This window comes from Capsicum annuum, chromosome 9, assembly GCF_002878395.1.
Source record: "Capsicum annuum cultivar UCD-10X-F1 chromosome 9, UCD10Xv1.1, whole genome shotgun sequence".
Taxonomy (NCBI): domain Eukaryota; kingdom Viridiplantae; phylum Streptophyta; class Magnoliopsida; order Solanales; family Solanaceae; genus Capsicum; species Capsicum annuum.
Window position 1 is genome coordinate 154,778,787 of NC_061119.1, and position 18,746 is coordinate 154,797,532.

General features: G+C 35.5%; 1 long non-coding RNA gene across 1 annotated transcript; it reads right to left on the reverse strand.

Moving 5' to 3' along the window:
• Positions 1 to 17,247: 17,247 nt before the first annotated feature.
• LOC124887401 lies at positions 17,248 to 18,077 on the reverse strand. The gene is made up of 2 exons (XR_007045089.1): positions 17,817 to 18,077; positions 17,248 to 17,596 (listed from the first exon to the last, which is right to left on the reverse strand). It is a non-coding gene; the product is annotated as an uncharacterized LOC124887401 (long non-coding RNA).
• Positions 18,078 to 18,746: the final 669 nt, after the last annotated feature.

Sequence of the window (18,746 nt, forward strand, 5' to 3'; positions counted from 1 at the left end):
TCAAACTAGGATCCATAGTTGAACGAGTTCTTCTGTTAGCCCAAGCAAGAACTGATGAATCTATAGTTTCCTTCTTGACCTTAGACCGTGTAAGATAATTATGTTCTGCCAGTGATTACTTTTGCCTTTATGAAGCGAGCAAGTTTAACTACCAACACAAATCAGCCTCTCTATAAAAGGAAAGAAAAACACCCAAAAGGTAAAAAGTTAGTTCATGATTGTAATGATTGGCCAAAGAAATATACGAAATGAATGACATACATTTGGTTTGAAACAAACTAAGTCCAAAATTTGGAGGATAAAACACTTGAGAAAGTGACCGAATGGTTAGAACTTTGTTAATTTGACGTATCTTGAATTTGATGGAAAAAATAGAACTTCGAACATGATGAACTAAGTGATTTAAAAAAATTAGATATTAATGGATAAACATCCTAAAAAGGCTTATTTGAGAAAACTTTGAAGACAACATAATCTTTCATTAACAAAATGTCTAGATAGCTCTAACTACAATCAAATACTCAAAAAATGACTTGTGAGGGCAACATGATCAATATGACTTGGATAATAACCTAATGAATTTTTGAACAAAATTGGGTAAATTGGAAGGAATTTTATCAAAGAACTTCTAAGGGTATTTTGGAAGGTTTAAAATTTAAGCCTTATATGCCTATTAACGCCCTAAGACTTCTAAATAGGAATAATGGACTAGTCTTGTTTCAAGCCAAACGTATGTTCTTTAAACACACAAATAAGAAAACATAGACAAAGCAAAACAATAAAACACTTTAGCACATAAACAGTTATTATGCATAAGATAATTATATCACTCAACAAATAGAATAGTAAATAGCTTGTCCTACTTGAGTGATCCTTTTGAGTCAAGGGCGAGCCTAAACGTCAAAATTGGACCATCAGACGATTCCTATTTTAACAGAAGCCTTGGTAGTGTGGAATTGTAGACAATTTCAAAATTATTTTTGCATGATCAATTGAGGCTTGAATTATGCTGAAGCTTATTTTACTACTCGTTTCTTACCTAAATCTGATTGCTTTTCTATTAATAAAATTATTAATTTTCAAACAAAAAATTATTATTTTCTGATTTTTCCTTAATATCTGTTCACTTTTTATACTTTTTAGGGCTAATATTAGTAAAAGTCCCCATTTAACAATTATGACATGTAACGAATTCATTAAGCAAAATATGAGCGGGTGAAGATTATGAGGAGTATGATGAAAGCATGATGCCAGAAAACCTACCGCATGATATCAAACAACTTGATAGTCAGAATATGGACGAAATTGAAGTTATCAATCTAGATGATGAGGAAATAGTAAGGAAATGTGAGTTAATATATAATTTTAAGCACTGATATCATCACACATCGACTGCAAATTAACCCCGTATATCCGCCTCTGAAGCAAAAGACAAGGAAATTCAAATCCAATTTGAGTTTGAGAATCAAGGAGGAGGTGACCAAATTGATAGAAGCTAATGCCATAAGGGTCACAAATTACCCCAGATGGTTGGCCAGCCTCATGCTAGTGCTGAAGAAGGACGGGAAGATAAGAATATGTGTGAATTATCGGTATCTCAACAAGGCTAGTCCAAAGGATGATTTTCCTCTCTCAAACATTCATATTCTCATTATTAATTGCACAAAACATGAGTTGCATTCATTTGTTGATTGTTTTGCGGGATATCACCAAATATTGGTGGGTGAGAATAATGGAGAGAATACAACCTTTATCACACCGTGAGGAGTGTATTGACACAAGATAATCCATTTGGACTCAAAAATGTCGGCAAAACTTACATGAGGGCCATGACTACCATTTTTCATGATATGATTAACAAAAATATTGAGGTGTACACAGAAGATATCATTATCAAGTATAAAAAAGTGTTTGGACCACCTGGATGATTTACAAAAGTTCTTTTAAAGGTTGCTAAGGTACAACCCAAAGTTGAATCCGGCCAAAAGATGCCTTTGGAATTCCCATAGGAAAATTATTGGGATTCGTTTTTAGTAGGAGAGATATAGAGTTAGATCTATCCAAGATAAAGGCGATCAAGGACTTACCACCCCCTAAGACCAAAAGGGACATAATGAGTTTCTTGGGAAGGCTCAATTACATCCGTTGGTTTATAGCTCAATCTACGATAACTTGTGAACTCATATTAAAGTTACTAAAGAAAGATACTGATGTACTATAGAAATATAGAACTTTTCATGCTTAAAATAAGGAAAAAAATCAAGTTTATGAGGCTATTTTGTTAGATATAATACCTTTTGGGGGTGTTTTGCAGGAAATCATGCTTTGCATTATAAGTTTGTGAAAAGGTGAAAAAAGGAGTAGGCTATTTTGGAGCGATTATGGATATTCAGAATGTTTTCTAGCTTGTTCGTGATCAAAGCATGTTTGGGAATCAAAGGAGAGATGAAAAGATGACTCTCGGCACCTACTAAGTCAACATGTCATCACAAGTAGGATCTACAGACTATATGTAGGCAAAGCAAGTACCAGAAGTCCAAAATCTTGAGAGCTAAACTTGCAAGATTTTTGCCCCCGATACCTGCGGTTTTTACCTGTGCCTAGTGTCAGGACCGCAGATACTACCTGGACCCTGTGATAGACTGAAGGTACAGACCATATGTGGCCACCAACCCAATTTTCTCTTCTTTCATTCGGGCTTTGGTTTTAGGATTTCCTCTTGTACTATAAATACCCTTTATGTACATTTTAGTCAGAGTTACACACTTTTGATATTCACAAATATATTTTGATTCCAAGATCCGATTTTGATCTTGGGATTTTTTTGTATTGACTTTGGTTCATTAATTCAGTTATGGCTATTGGTTTTATTCCTTCTTATCATTGTGATTACATATACGCTCTCAAATATGAATGTTATTGATTTATTCACAAGCATGAGCGTCTAGAACCCATAGCTAGGGTTGTGGAAACCCTGACAGATTGACAAAGTAGGGGAAGTATTTTTATTTTTCTGAATCGATACCCATGCATGTATTGCTTTGTCTTCTTTATGAATGTTTTCTTAATGGTTACACACATTAAGATCCCTTCTAGATATTACTGCTTACTCTAAAAGAAGAGCAGTGACTAGGAAAAGATAAAGACAATAGTAATTTGGAGTTTAACTATCGATCCACGCTTTTAGGTTTTATCTTAGTAAGATAGTTAGGTTTCATTTAATAACTACACACTCAAAAGGTAATAATTAATTGGGATTAAGATAAGGGTAAGTAAGGCGACATCTTGACACTCAAAAGGTAAAGGGTGAAATCCTTTTGCTCGTCCAAAAAATTGTAGAAGGTACATAACTTATCGATTCTGCATGCAAAGTATCAGGTTGGTTCAACAAAGCACGATAAACCTACGGAGTTGAGAAGCCAGGGGGAACACAATCCTGTGTTTACTAATACTGATTACAATCGGAGTTAACATAGTTACTTACTCGAGATTACTACACAAACCCTCATTTACTTTTCTTGTTCTACCTGCGAACTACAACTGCTGAGATTTTTAAAGCTACGTGTTCCCTTGGGATTCAAAACCAACCTCTTTTGGGTTAATATATTTTGACAACGAGTATTTCATCATCTAATAGGAAATGTTGTTTGGAAGTTATCAAAATTTTAGCTCCGTTGCCAGAGAACACGGTGTTGATTTGAAGTTGTTGTAGTTTTGGGGGTTTTCTCTTTTTTGTTTCTAGTAGGGCATATGATCATGTGTTCTTAGTATACCAAGTAGAGGCAATGTCTTACTCCCATTGAATATGAATCCAGAGAGGATCCTACAATCACATGGTAGGATGTATGAGCATAAAAGAAATGGACCTCCTGAAGGGGTTTGTGATGTTGTACCTCTTCCTCTCCCCAAAGTGGTACATGATATTATTGATCGATAGATCAATGAGCTATTAGCTCAAGATGAAGTCGAGAAGAGGGCAATGAAAGAAGCTCAGCTAGGCAGGCAGAGCTAGCTGAGCAGAGACAAGCAGCAGACCGCTAAGCAGTAGTTGATAAAAATCTAAACAGAGCTAGAGGTGCCCATATTTAAGTAATCCCAGCATATTAGTATGTGAATCCATATATAGATGATGAAGAAGACTTGGGATATGTGAGCCGACAGAGACTGGAGCCATAGTTCCTCCTGTTTTTCCCCTAGGCATCAAGTTTGATATTACGAGCGCAATGATCCAACTCTTAAATTTTAAGGGTGTGTTTGCAGGTCTACCTACAGATGATACAAATTTACACCTTGCTAATTTCCTCGAGATTTGTAGTTCGTATAAAAATCCAGGGGTAAATCAGGAAGCACTTCAACTGAGGATTTTCCCCTTCTCACTTACAGAAGAAGCATCTTTATGGTTAGGGGATCTTCCAAGAGGCTCTATCACTAGATGGAATAAGTTGCACAAGCAATTCTTGAATAGGTTCTTTTCTCTATCTAGGATGTTGCAGCTCAAGGACAAGATTTATAACTTTAGACAACTGCAGTCAAAGTCTATCTATGAGGCTTGGTTTAGGTTTAAGAAAAAGCTGAGTATGGTGCCCAATCATCGATTGTCATGTACGAACTTATTAGAGATATTCTAAAGAGCCCTGACCATCAGCTCCAAAGCCATGGCAGAAACCATATCTGGAGAAAATTTTATGAGACTACACTGGGATGCAACTTCGAAGATGTTATATTAGATCTCTCTCACTAACTAATGATGGCAAACTCAAAAGGCTGAGAGGGGATCTGACGCTTATGCTATTGGTGCCTCCTGTGACCAGAAAGTAGCTGATGACATAGTAACGCAAGATATTGTGTTTCTATGAACTAATCTTAGGTACTAGTGAAGTAGCTTACAGCGGCGACTTTCAAAAAAGTAAATGCAGTAGCAGCATAGGAGTAAGCTTCCAAATCATACGATTCAAAATTGGAGGAGGAAGTAAATTATTTGGATCATCAGTTGGCGAGTTTTCAAGCCCAATGGCAAGGGAACCTAGGTCAGAACTATTATGGAAGCTACAGAGACCATAGCAAAGAGCGAGATGGTGACTGAAGATAGAAGGATGACTATAAAGAGAAGGGAGATAGATACATTCCACCTGGCAGAAGAGATGTAAAATCCAGAATGGAAGAGATTCTGGCTAAGCTGGTGAAGGATTAAGGCCGACATTTTAGGACTGACCTAAAAGATCGAGTCATATGCCAATAATATCAAGCAGTTGGAGCACCAGTTCGGGCAGATGTCAGTAATTCTGAACTAGAGGCAGCCAGGTACCTTTTCGAGCAGCACAATACCAAATCCTAAGAATGATTTATAGTAGTGATCTATGAATTCTGAGTATTAAAGATACCCACATCATGCCGTGATGTTAAATCAAGCATTGTATGGTTGGAAACCCATCGATTTGTTGGTGAAGTTTAAGTAACCAATACAGTCACGCCGTGCTATAATGTTAAGTCAAGCATTGAGTGGGAGGCAACCTACTATTTTAGTATTTAAATTTTTGTTGTTTTTGAATAAGATAAAAATTACTACATTCATCGATTCCAATTAAGGGGACTGTGTGATCATCCCATCATAGTCACAAGTCCCACACGGTAAGTTGAGTAATAAGTTGAAAAGTTGAAATTTTGAGAATGAAAAATGATAAGTTATAGACTTTGGCATCTAATTTTACTTTTGGGACCTAAAACATAGGTTACGGGACCATAAGTATCCGGAAAAAAATATCAAAATACCATGTCTGGGTAGCAGAAAAGTGGGCCAAAATTTTTGGCCCAGCCTGTGGGTGGAGGCCGTAGGTACAAGCCGTGGCTAGGTCAATTTTTGGGCCCACTTTTTAATTAAAATTTAGGGGCCACCTATATTTAAATATGACCTAAACTAGCCGCCCGCCTATATAAAAACATTCTTACCCTCATTCTAACTCATTCAAATCCTTAAAATTTCACTTTTCTCTTTGAATTCAAAATTCCCTATTAAAACATAAAATAACCCCAAACTTAAGTAAAGGCTAGATTGACACTTATTTGAGATACCAACTTGTCCCAACACGCTAAAAACAAGTTTCAACTTTGGTTTTGCTTGAGTTCTTCATTATTCATTTCTGGTTCTTCATAAAAGAGGTAATTTTCTCGGCTCCTAATGGTTATATGTTGGTCTATCTTTTATTTAAACAAGTTGATATGTGTATTTCATTACAAAATATATAGAATCTATCATGCTTGTATGTTGGAGCTGTGAAGTAGCCTAAAAACACAATATAGGGCCTTGTTTTGAAGAAAAATCTAAAGTTTGGCCCCAACCAGCAAGTGAACTTGAATGAATACGAGTAATAACGCTAGTTGAACATTTTTATATGCTTTGAAATTCATGATTCTTGATTGGTGTGTGCACATTTTACTTGTTGGGATTTCAAATTGGTTTTAGGGGTATGAAAGTTAAGAAAAAATTTGAACATTTTGAATTATGATTTTTTCTTTAACTTTTGATTCCCCTCACTTTTATTGGAAACTAACAACTGTTTTTTTAGGTACGTATGGAACCTAATATGATAAAGAATATAAAGGCCGATACTTCAAGGAGACAGGAAAAGTCTCCCGATCCTAGCTATTGATGGAGGAGTACCCAAGGCAGCAACATAGAGACGCTGTAGTTGAGGTGACACATAAAGTCATGAGAGGACTGACTCGTCAGGCTGCTCAGTCAGCTATAGCCCAACCAGGGATGAAGTTTGCATGGATATCATCCCCACACACTCCTACACCCGATGATGATGATGATGTGGAGGAGGAGACAAAGTCTGAGACTACTCCACAAGTTGTTGCTCAGGACCTCCAATCTGAGAAGGGATCACATGATTCATCTGATGAGGTTGAGTAGGAGCAGTCATCTGCGGTGCCCTAGTCTGAGGAGGGTACCACTACTTATGTACAACAGATAGAGTTACCTCGATCTTATGAAGATACCGAGCATCCTTTCCACGATGCTTCAGTATAGCAGAGCCCTGTACCTGGACATATCCCAGAGGCACCTCCCGAGGAAGGATCTCCGATGGTGTATGGAAGGGATACAAACATATTTTAGCTTAACAGTTGTGTGAAGGATCTAGGTAGGCATACAAGGTGTATTTATGAGGAATACTTGATTGACTTATCGAGGCTAGATCAAGTATCATAGCTACGAGTAATATTTGATATATATCAGCTAGAGTGGATGATAAAGCCACTCAATTCCTACAACCCAACTATGGTATGGGAATTTTATGCATCCTACAAAGCTACCGTTCTCCTTCCTATATGCCATTATCCAGGCCTGATTAAATTTGCTAGGGAGCCATAACTTTCTTATACATTTGTTAGAGGGGTCAAATTTGATATTACCGAGGAGACTATCCACTGAGTTATCTTCAACCCAGATTACATCAATCCTGTATTTATAGTTAAGTACAACCACAGATTAAGGATCGCATGTGATCGACATATCATGCAGGAAGCTGAGCACCAACATGAAAAGATCGAGATAGGTAAGTGGATATCCAGTTATATTTTACCTCGAGATAGCTAGGTGGATAGCTAATTATATTTTACCTTTGGGTAATATGACTCTATGGGTCGAGGGGAAAGCTATGATTAAGAAGGGCCTCTTGACATTGGAGGACAAGTTTTGGTGGTTTATTATTAGATACCAAGTTATACCTAATTCTTTAGATAATATATTAAAGTGAGAGAGAGTAAAACTGGTTTCCTGTCTGATGGCCGGATATGATGTTGATTTTGTTGCTATTATTCTCCATGACTTACATGATAGAGCATTTAGGGAGTAGACTAATCTATTCTTCCCTTGCATGATTCAGAGGCTGTGCGATGAGGACGATGTGCTTGAGATACCAGGTGTAGACAAGAGGGTAGCTGCAATGAAAACTATATAGATGAGGACTAGGAGGGTTCTGGGATGTCCAAGCACTTCTAGGAGATCGAGAAAGCAGGAAGCAATACCACAGGCCTAGTCTGATGGCTCGATAATTTCCGCAGAGCCTACTGAGGCACATCGAGATGATGCAGGTGTTAGTATTGACATAGATATAGGGAAGCAGAGAGAGGCTCCTGATTTGAGTACACAAGGAGAGGGGACACAAGTACTTCTTCTTTAGCCCCGATATCGAATTCAGAGCTGGTGTGTGTATCTATAGATTCTACTCTCTCATACATTACATCTCCTAGTACGATTATTATATCCAGTGAGCTTTTATAGAGCTTGTTGGATAGCTAGAGGGCCATAAATGCTAGAGTGAGGGTTGTCTAGACTGAGATGACTACCCTCTATAATCAGATGAGATTAGGCGTTACGACTAGATTTGATCAGGCATAAGTTCGATGAGAGGCCGCACTGAGTACTGTTCTGTCCGAGCTATGTGCCGACTTTTAGACATGGCTCGATGAGTTTGAGAGACTGCTTATACCCTGATATACAGAGACAACTACTCCAGATCTAGCCCAAATAAGAGAGGAGTTTGATGTGTTACGAGCAAAGGTATGCTCTCTCATAGAAAGTTGTGTTACTGCCACTCCCTCAGTTATACCCTAGGTGGTCCAGATATCATCTACACATGCATTGAGATAGTTTAATTTTCTTATGGAGGGTGATGAGGAGGTCCCAGTAGTTGGAGCTAAGATGGATCTCATAGACGACTTATAGGACCATAATTTACTATATTACCAAGCTATTAAAAAGAACATGCATGATTTGATGGAGTTTGCATTCGTCGATAGGTAGAGGCATACATCTATAGCTGGGGGTGCATCATCCAGTAGTGCACTGCCACCACCATTGTCTTTGCTAGTTGATATGCCCATATCTGGAGATGCTCCTGATTCGGGTGCCTAGTGTGTCCCGGATATATTCTTACTTCCCTTTGTTTTACATTGTTTTAGCGTATTAAGGATAATGTGTAGTTTTTTATTAGAGGTGGATATACCATGCCGCTATGGTTTTTTGTTTTCATGTTTTTTTTCCTGCCGGCTGCAGTATGGTTGTAGAACTAGCATGTCTAGGATAATTTTATGTCGTATTGTGTTTTTCTTTGTATTGTGTTATTTTTGTATAATTAAGAGATTTTAAGTATTTAGGGCAGTAGTCATGTTTTAATTGATTTGTGATACCCCTCCAGAAATTTTATGTTTTAGAACTGTGTTAATGTATATATGTGTAAACTTTGTGGATCTTGCTATGGCATTAGGATTAGGGACATAATAATCACTTTAGCAATTATATGAACCAAATAGGTAGTAGTTGGTAATATTGACTCAATTCTATGTATGTGTGAGATACTACCTAGTTCCCTTTGTGTGTCGAATTCAGAATTTGCCTGGTTAGTCTTGCCTAGGTTGAAAAATACTCAGTTAGGAAATGATCATAGGTCATTTTTAAGTTTAGTCCACTTTTAGCCTAAATGACCTTCCATGTGTGAATTGTATCCCTTGATCCCTTTTTTGAGCCTTGTAGCCTATTTTTTATGTTTCACCTATTCACCTTCCCATTTGTGTTATAATAAACCTATTTTGGCCCTAGTCCTCTTTAGACACTGTGCACCTCAACTCAGACAAAATGTCTAAGTTGAGGGTGCCTATCATAGGGGTCCATAGTTTAAAGTAGGTATAAATAAAGGTAAATAATAGTAAAAAGTTAGTAGGGCTGGGTGTGGTAGAAAAATAAAAATAAAATAAAAATTATGAAAAAAAAAGAAAGAATAAATGACCACACCCAACCTGAATGTGCATTAAAGAATAAAAATGGGAGTAATAAGGGTGGAATAAAATGAAATTGGCTAGTAAGTGAGACCCCAAGGTTAGTGTAGTGTCAAGGAGGATTATTCACTTGATATGTTCATATATACCATACCAGCACCTAAGCCTATATTACAAGCCAAAAAAAGTCCTATAGAGATCCTAACTTGACTATCTGAATGCTAAGGTAAAGAAAATAAGGGTAAGCCTTGGTATTTGACATGTATTGATTGGAACTTCTTTCTGAGTATAAGTGTTTTTTGACCACCCCTGCATTGACATGCATGATTTTATATGAGCGAGTGGGACATCCTTGTTGTGAGGTCACTTGAGTCATACTGCTAGCTCTTTGCTTATTTCGGGTAGTGTAACTTGTATATATGAGTGGTTGTCTGTTGCTGAAGTAATTGCCATACCTTGATCCCATTGTGTCACACTATTAAGCTTCATGTTCATACACAGATGGTTTTGAAAAATAAGACTGGAGGGGGATATTGTGTTTTGAGTTTAAGTGTTGACTGACTATCGTGAATAGTAATTTTCTCCTAGTTAAGCATCGTTTTTATTTTTGTTGTATTTTGTTTCCTGCGGATGTATAAATATTCTAAGTTGAGGGTGTTGATATGTTATATAAATATAGAACTTTCGACGCTTAAAATGAGGAAAAGATGCAAGTTTCTGAGGCTATTTTGTTATATATGATGTCTTTTGAGTATGTTTTACAGGAAATCATGTTTTGGATGATAAGTCGTGAAAAAAAGTTAAAAAGGTCTTCTTGGCTATTTTTGGAGCAATTATAGATATTCAGGATATTTTCCATCTTGTTGATGATCAAAGCATGTTCCAGAATCGAAGGAGAGCTGAAAAGATGACTCCCAGTACCTACTAAGTCAACATGTGGCCGTTAGTAGGACCGACAGAATGCATGTAGGCAAAGGAAGTACCAGAATTCCAAAATCCTGAGGGATGAACTTGCAGGACTTTTGCTCCTGGTACCTTCAATTTGTACCTGCACCCAGTGTCAGGACTGCAGGTACTACCTTCACCCTATGCCAGACCGCAGGTACAGACCATATGTGGCCACCTACTCAGTTTCTCTTCTTTCATTCAGGATTTGGTTTTAGGATTTCCTCTTGTACTATAAATACCCTTTATGTACATTTTAGTCAGAGTTACGCACTTTTTGTATTCACAAACATATTTTGATTCCAAGATCCAATTTTGATCTTGGGATTTTCTTGTACCGACTTTAGTTCATTAATTCAGTTACAGTTGTTGTTTTTATTCCTTCTTATAATTGTGATTGCATCTACACTTTTCAATATGAATGTTATTGATTTATTCACAAGCATGAGCAGTTAAAACCCATATCTAGGATTTTCGATCATAATCTACGCTATTACATTTCATCTCCTACAGAGTTTTAATATATTAACATTTCATATTATCACACCTTTTTCATATTTTTCTAAATATACATACGTTTATGCTTATTTTAAATAAACTCTCACATACTTTCTCAAAAATACACTTTTCTATATTTCATGATGATTTTACCTACATATTTGATTCATGTACTTTCTTAAATATATTATCTTATGAAATTATAAAAATTTATACTTTCTAATACATATTATAACAGAATACTATTTTTTCTCTATCTCTTCCCCATTTTCATAATTTGAAACACGAATATATCTTGCAATAAACTGTATTATATCCTTCTTTATTGTAGTAGTGTATTTTTGAATACTTTGAATTTTCTTTGTCTCAAAATAACAAAAGTGTTTTTGTTATTATTTTTGGCAAATGGTAAAGCAAATATGTTTTTTCAAATATTTTTCTAAATTGAGTCTAAGAACTATCTTCGAATAGACTCTAAGGGGTTCTAGCACCTTTTTCTCGAGTAACCAAAATCCTTACTTAGAATCTCAAACGTTTTCAAAAGATCAAAACAGAGATTTTACATAAAAATGATTTTTTTTTTAATTTTCCTAAAAAATTTAGGTGCCTACTCTGAAAAGTAATTTTCAAAAACTCAAGACTCACGAGGAGCCATCATATGTTGATTATTGTTTTCGCCGATTCGAAATAGAATGCGACAAGGAATATATTTAGCCAATTTTTCAAAATAGAAGGGTAAATTTGATTCCCTCCAAACTTCTTTGGTAGGAAACTATTTTCTTATTGGCAACAGCGATGGACAGGCCATTACAAGTTGATATGGCAACTAAAAATTAGGAAATACCCAGCTACGCAAGAGTAAAAATGGAGGTTGATGTATTGAGAAAATTTCCAAAGCGCATTAACATTGGGATGAAGAAGAAAAATGAAGAAGTCACAGAAAAGTGGATAAGGATAAAATATGATTACGTCCCTAAGTATTGTAAAACATGCATGATTCAAGGAAACAATGAACAACAATGTTATGTGAAACACCCTAAATTATATCCTAAAAAGAAAAAGGAGGAAAAAAGTGACAACCAAAAAAGGAAAAGAAAGAAGACAACACTACTAAGGCAGAGGAAAACTTACAAAAAGGAAACAATGAACAACAACAAGAAATAGAAGGAAAAACAAAAGAGTAACAATGAAGGAGAATTTAAAGAACAAAGAGACATAAAAGATGGAAATAAGAACAGAAATCAGGACAAATGGAGACAAGAAATGAAATGAAATAGAGTGGGAGTGGCCATTGGCAACCGATTTGAAGAACTTGGAGACATAGAATAGGGTAAGGTACATGAACAATCAACACATGATGAAGTAAGAAAGGCTAACAAAGAGGGAGGCAACAGAGTTGTTGATTTGACAAAGAAAATGAATCAGCCAAAGCAAATTACAACTAAGGTGAGGGAATCAATAGACAAAAATGACAATAATGAAAAAGAACTGGAGAAAATCACCTAATCACATAATCAAGTAAAGAGTAAGGACCAAGGAAACAACATATCAAGGTCAAGTAAAGTTGGGAATTCAGCAGAGGAAGCAAAGAAGTTTAGAAAGAATAATAGTTCAAAAGAAGGAAAAACTCCTCACAATCCAACAACAGCACACAACATGACAGGCAGTAGCATACTCCTGGGAGCATGAGACAACATCTCAAAAATAAAAGCGGGTCACAGAACAAGATTCTTCCTTCAAGAAAGCACCTGAACTCATAGAAAAAAATAAAGAATAGATAAGGCTTAGAAGGGTCGAGGAAGAAATGAAGATATAGAAAGAAACATTCTGGACATTAGTAAGGTAGGGTATCTCTCCCTAAGACATATTGATAGCTTGAAGAAAGGTACAAAGAAACGCAAATGAGCATTGCCTCTTCAAGTCAAAACAAGTAGCAGAGAGAAGGAATCCAATAGTAATCAATAATTAGTAAGGCTTTATTTTGGAATATAAGATCAGTTAACACTTAAAATTCTTTTGAGAGGTTAATGAATCTAAATAAGAGAAATTACCATTCATTCATAGCTCTGTTAGAACCTTTTCAAGATCCAAATGAGCTAGACTAATATAAAAGAAGGTTAGGTTTTTCAAATGCCCTGGCTAATTATTCAACCAAAATCTGGATATTTGGGGAAGAAGATTGGCAAATTTAGGTCATTTTTTATTTCATTCAACAGTTAACAATGAAGTTCAGCAAGGGTAGTCAAGAATTTCATATCTCCATGGTCATATGCAAGATGTAATGCACTGGATAGGCTGAAATTATGGGAGAAATTGGAGTACGTTGAAGAAATCAATCAAAGTCCATGGGTAGTAGGGGGAGATTTCAATGTTATACTTTCAGAAGAACAAAATGTGGGTGTATTACCATTTTACCCAGACTGAAACAATAGATTTTGCTCTTTGCATCAACTATTGTTCATTATAAAAGGTAAAATTTTCAGCCAATAAATATACCTGGGGGAACGGAAGAATTGAAGAAGAGTGTGTTTTTGAAAGGTTGGACAGGGTCCTAGTGAATCAAGTATTCATGAACATATTCTCTTCTTATGAAATTCCTCATTTGATTCGACAAAGATATGATCATGCACCACTTCATATGGTTTGCAACACCGAAGAAGAACCCATCCTTAAGCCTTTTAGATTTTTAAATTTCTAGGCTAAGCACTCATAATTTAAGGAGGGGGTAAGACCAAATTGGAGTATTAATTTTGATGGGAATCCATTCATATAAGTTCAAGCCAAGCTGAATAAAGTAAAGAAGGCTCTATTAGAAAGAAATAAGGCAAATTTGGAAATATTTTTCAAAATATTGCTACTATGGAAGATGTGATTAGGGTAAAAGAGGCTCAGTTGGAAATAATACCTACTCCCATAAATAGAGCAGAGCTTCATAGAGCAAAATCAAAATTAAAAAGATTTATGAAAATAGAGGAATAATTCTGGAAACAGAAAACTGAAATGAGTTGGTTTGCGGAAGGGGATAAAAATACCAACTCCTTTCATGCTTATGTTAAAAGAAGAAGAAAGAAGTTACATATAGCTGAGATAAACAATAAGTAGGGTATAAGTCTTCAAATAAATCAGCAAATGGCAGAGGAGGCTGTAGAGTTTTTTCTAAGAAAAGTTTTCAGAAGGAGTGAGTCAAAATTGGGAAATTTTACAATGCATACCTATGTTGATCAGTGAAGAGCAAAATAAAGAAATAATAAGATTACCGGAAACAAATGGAGTTAAGGAAGTGGTTTTTGAGCTCAATGGCGCTAGTGTGTGTGGACCATATGGTTTCTCAGGTGTTTTCTTTCAGAGTTGCTGGGGTTTCATATTAGAAGATATTACCAAATTGGTAAGAACTTTCTTTTGTGGGCAAAAGTTGCCAAAGTTCAATAGTCATACCAACTTGGTTTTACTGCCTAAAAATGAAGTGGTGAAAGAATTTTCAGATCTTAGACCTATAAGCCTTAGTACTTTCAGCAATAAAATCATCTCTAGAGTTCTACATGAGAAAATATCTCTTTTTTTGCCTAGGATCATATCTCAGAATCAGGCTGATTTGTGAAGGGAAGAAGCATTATAAAGAAGGTGCTTTTGTCTCAGGAATTCATTAAAGACTTTAGTATGAGAAACAAGAATATTAATATGGTGGTTAAATTAGACAGTTTCTGATGCTACAGCAGCAGGTATAGTAAGCAAAATCATACGAAAAAATGGCCAAGGCATATGATCGTGTATCATGGATTTTTCTCACCAACGTTCTAAGGAAATTTAGCTTTCTAGAAGTCATCATTGATATGGTATGGAGGCTTATTTCAAACAATTGGGATTTGGTTCTTTTAAATAAACACTCTCATAGTTTCTTTCAATATACTAGGGGAGTTAAACAAGGTGACCCACTATCACCTACCTTATTCATTATAGCACCTGAAGTCCTACCTATGGGCCTAAACAGGTTACACAGTGATAAAAAATTCAAGGAATATGAACTTTCAAAGTGGAGTCCTGAAATCAATTATCTCTCATATACAAATGACACAATTCTATTTTGTTTAGGAGATAAAATTTCAATTATCAAGATAATAATGGTGTCAAAGAATTATGAGAGTATTTCAGGACAGTTGGTTCATAAGAAGAAGAGCTTTTCTATTTGCATGACAAGACACCTTTGATTGTGGCAATAAGATTAAGAAGGTTAACTGGCATAAAACAAGGAATTTTTCCCTTCACTTACTTGGGATGCTCTATTTTTTATGGGAGAAAGAATAAGTCTCACTATGAAGATTTGTTGAGAAAGGTAATAAGAAGACTATTACTGTGGCAGAATAAGTTGTTATCGTTTGGAGGTAAATACATTCTCATTAATCTGTATTGTAATCCATGCCTATTTATACAGTTTTAGCCATGAATCATCCCAAAAAGGTGATCAATCAGCTATATCAAATCTTTGATAGATTTTTTTGAGGAAATATAAGAGGTACAAGAGCAAAGCATTGGGTTGCTTGGGAAAACATGTGTTACCCAAGAAAGGAAGGAGGTTTAGGATTCAGATCACTGCATCATATGTCCAAGGCATTATTTGCAAAGTTGTGGTAGAGATTTAGAGTTTCAACTTTATCTCTTTGGAGTACTTATATGGGTAACAAATATTGTAAGAAATTTCATTCAATTATCACAAAAAATAGTGGTGCTTCTTATGTAAGTAAGAGAAAAAGTACAACATGAGATTTAGTGGCAGCTAAAGGCTTGAAATTCTAGCTTCTGGTTTGACAAATGGACCAGGTTTGGGGTGTTATATCATGTGGAAGGACAACAAACAGGAGAGGAGAAAATATAACTAAAAGAATTCATTTTTAATGGTGAATCAAATGTGGAAAAACTTAAGAAGTATTTATCTAAAGTGTTAGTCAGTCACATTACTAAGTCCATTAAGCCTCAACTTGAAATTGTAGAAAATGATAAGGCTTGGTGGATAAGTAACACCAGGGGTGAATTCACAGTGAAATCAGCCTATCAGATCATGAGGATTAGAAGAAATGAATCGGAGTGGTTATAAAATATCTAGATAAAAGGCATTCTTTTTAAGATTGCATCCTTTTTATGGAGAGTATTGAGGAAAAGAATTTCAACAGATGATAATCTTAAGAAGATGAGGATTAAAATTGTTTCCAAGCGTCATTATTGTGAAGAGGACACATAGAAACCATGAACCATTTATTACTAATAGATGCCATAGCCCAACAACTATAGAGGCAGTTTGCCTCTTGTGCAGGTATCAACATGGAGGGACTTAATTTGCATCAACTCATTTTTAAGTTGTGGAACTATAAAGGTAATTCAAAAATGAGGCAAGTCACAAAAGAAATCCCTTCAATACTAATATGGGAGCTATGAAAAAGAATAAATGCAAGAAGATATGGAAAAAATGTTACTTTGGATAAGATGAAACATCAATGCCAATTGAATGCTTTTCATCTTATCAAAGTAAATTTTCCATAGATAAAGGACGTAACTTTGCATTGGATTGGAATGTTGGATACATTGAGAGGATATAAACCTAGATTTCACTACCCAGTGGTGAAATTGAAGATGCCAGAAGAGGGTTGGGTGACATGCAATACAAATAGAGCTAGTAAAGGAAATCTAGGTATGAGTTCCTATGGATTTGCATTAGAAACAGTGAAGGGAGTCTAATGTATGCAGAAGCTCTTAACATTGGAATCTCTACTAACATGGAAGCGAAATCATTAGCAATTTTAGAAGCTATTAAATATTGTCTTAGCCATGACCTTCTATATATACAACTTCAAACAAATTCTCTTAGGATAAAGAGAATAATTAGAGGAGAGTGGAAGGTCCCTTGCATGCTAAGTGAGAGAATAAAGGAGATTAGAGAGCTAATGCTTCAACTTAACATTCACATCACACATATTTTCAGAGAAGCTAATCAACTAACTTACTTTATAGTAAACACAGCAATAGACCAAGAACACATGATTCAATTTCATAATTTCGATTAGTTGTCATGGGAAGAAAGATTTTAAACATAGACAAGATACAAATACCATCCATAAGAGTTAGAACAATGAGAATATCAGACATACATAATCAACAAAAGGACCACATCGTCTCACATTTATTACATTTACAAAAAGGTTTGTGGCCACATAGGCAAAATAACTATGAGAAAGCTAACTAGCCTAAGCTATATCAGCCAATAAAGAAGATCACCAGTAAATAAGCGAGAGTCAAGGAACATGATCTGCAATATAGTGCTTGTACTTTGCTAGGAGTTGAAAGATGGAAATTGGGAGCAACTTATGTTTCTCCACTTTCTCTTTGGCTACATAAAAGGGTATCGATTAATGGAAACAACGAGAAGAATGAATCCAAATAAAAAAGGTAAAAGCTTACATGGATCTACGGAGTTGTAATACATTGTTTGAACTCTCTATCGAGTTTTAGCTAAACTTGTGGACCTCCACCAAATTTCATACCAAAAAAGAAAGAGCTAAGGAGTAGGAGGAAAGATAAAAAAAGGACAAGAAAAGAAAACTCCTTACTTCTACAAGCTGAGCAGGAAGAAGCTACACATAAGCTGATGAAGGTAATTCACCACCCACAGCAAGAGCAAACAGAGATGACGATTATAAAGGACCAAGACAAACATCCTCAGCGGCAGAAAATATCGATGGATAAAGGAGTACAGGAATAATTAGGAAACTATAACTTTAGGGTACCTTTTATAGACCCAAATCAGGTCTTTGGACCGGGTTTGGACTATTTATTTAATAGTTGCTCTTTTAATGTATTATTTGGGTTGATCAGACTTCTTTGGAATAATAAATAAAATGGGCCTTGACTCCACTATTAATTAATAAAATAGATTATTCAATATGATTTGGAGATTACTCCATCAATTTTTGGCGACTTTCACTTTCAACCGATTCGTTGACCACATGTATAAAGTGCCCCCTACCTATCCACTACGAAAGAAATCAGCATTTAGTAATGAATTTTACCAATCAATCAACTATTGAATTATAATTGTGTCTCTAAAAAATTCAAAAATAAATTAACATCAAATATAGGATGGACTAGCAGCAGAATCTCAAATTCATAGCTAAAAGATGACGTAAATTTATCCTCCATAGATTTATTTTCTAGCAATGAAAGTAGTGCAAAATATCCATTGCTACTCTCTCTCTCTTTCTCTCTCTATCATTTATCTTTCTTTCTCTCTATATAAATCTATCTTTAATAAAAAATTTAATTTTTAATTAGCAATGGAATCAATTATCCATCACAATTTTCGTTGCTGGCTTATTAACTAATAAAATAATAAGAAAATATCTAATGTCCATATTACTATATTTCTACTATACATAAGCACAAGTTAGAAGCCAGCTCAAGCAGGTAGCTCATGGTTGTCATGCCTGTTTTTAGCTGTCTGTTTGCTTTGTAATTTTACTATATCACCCTTAATTAATTAT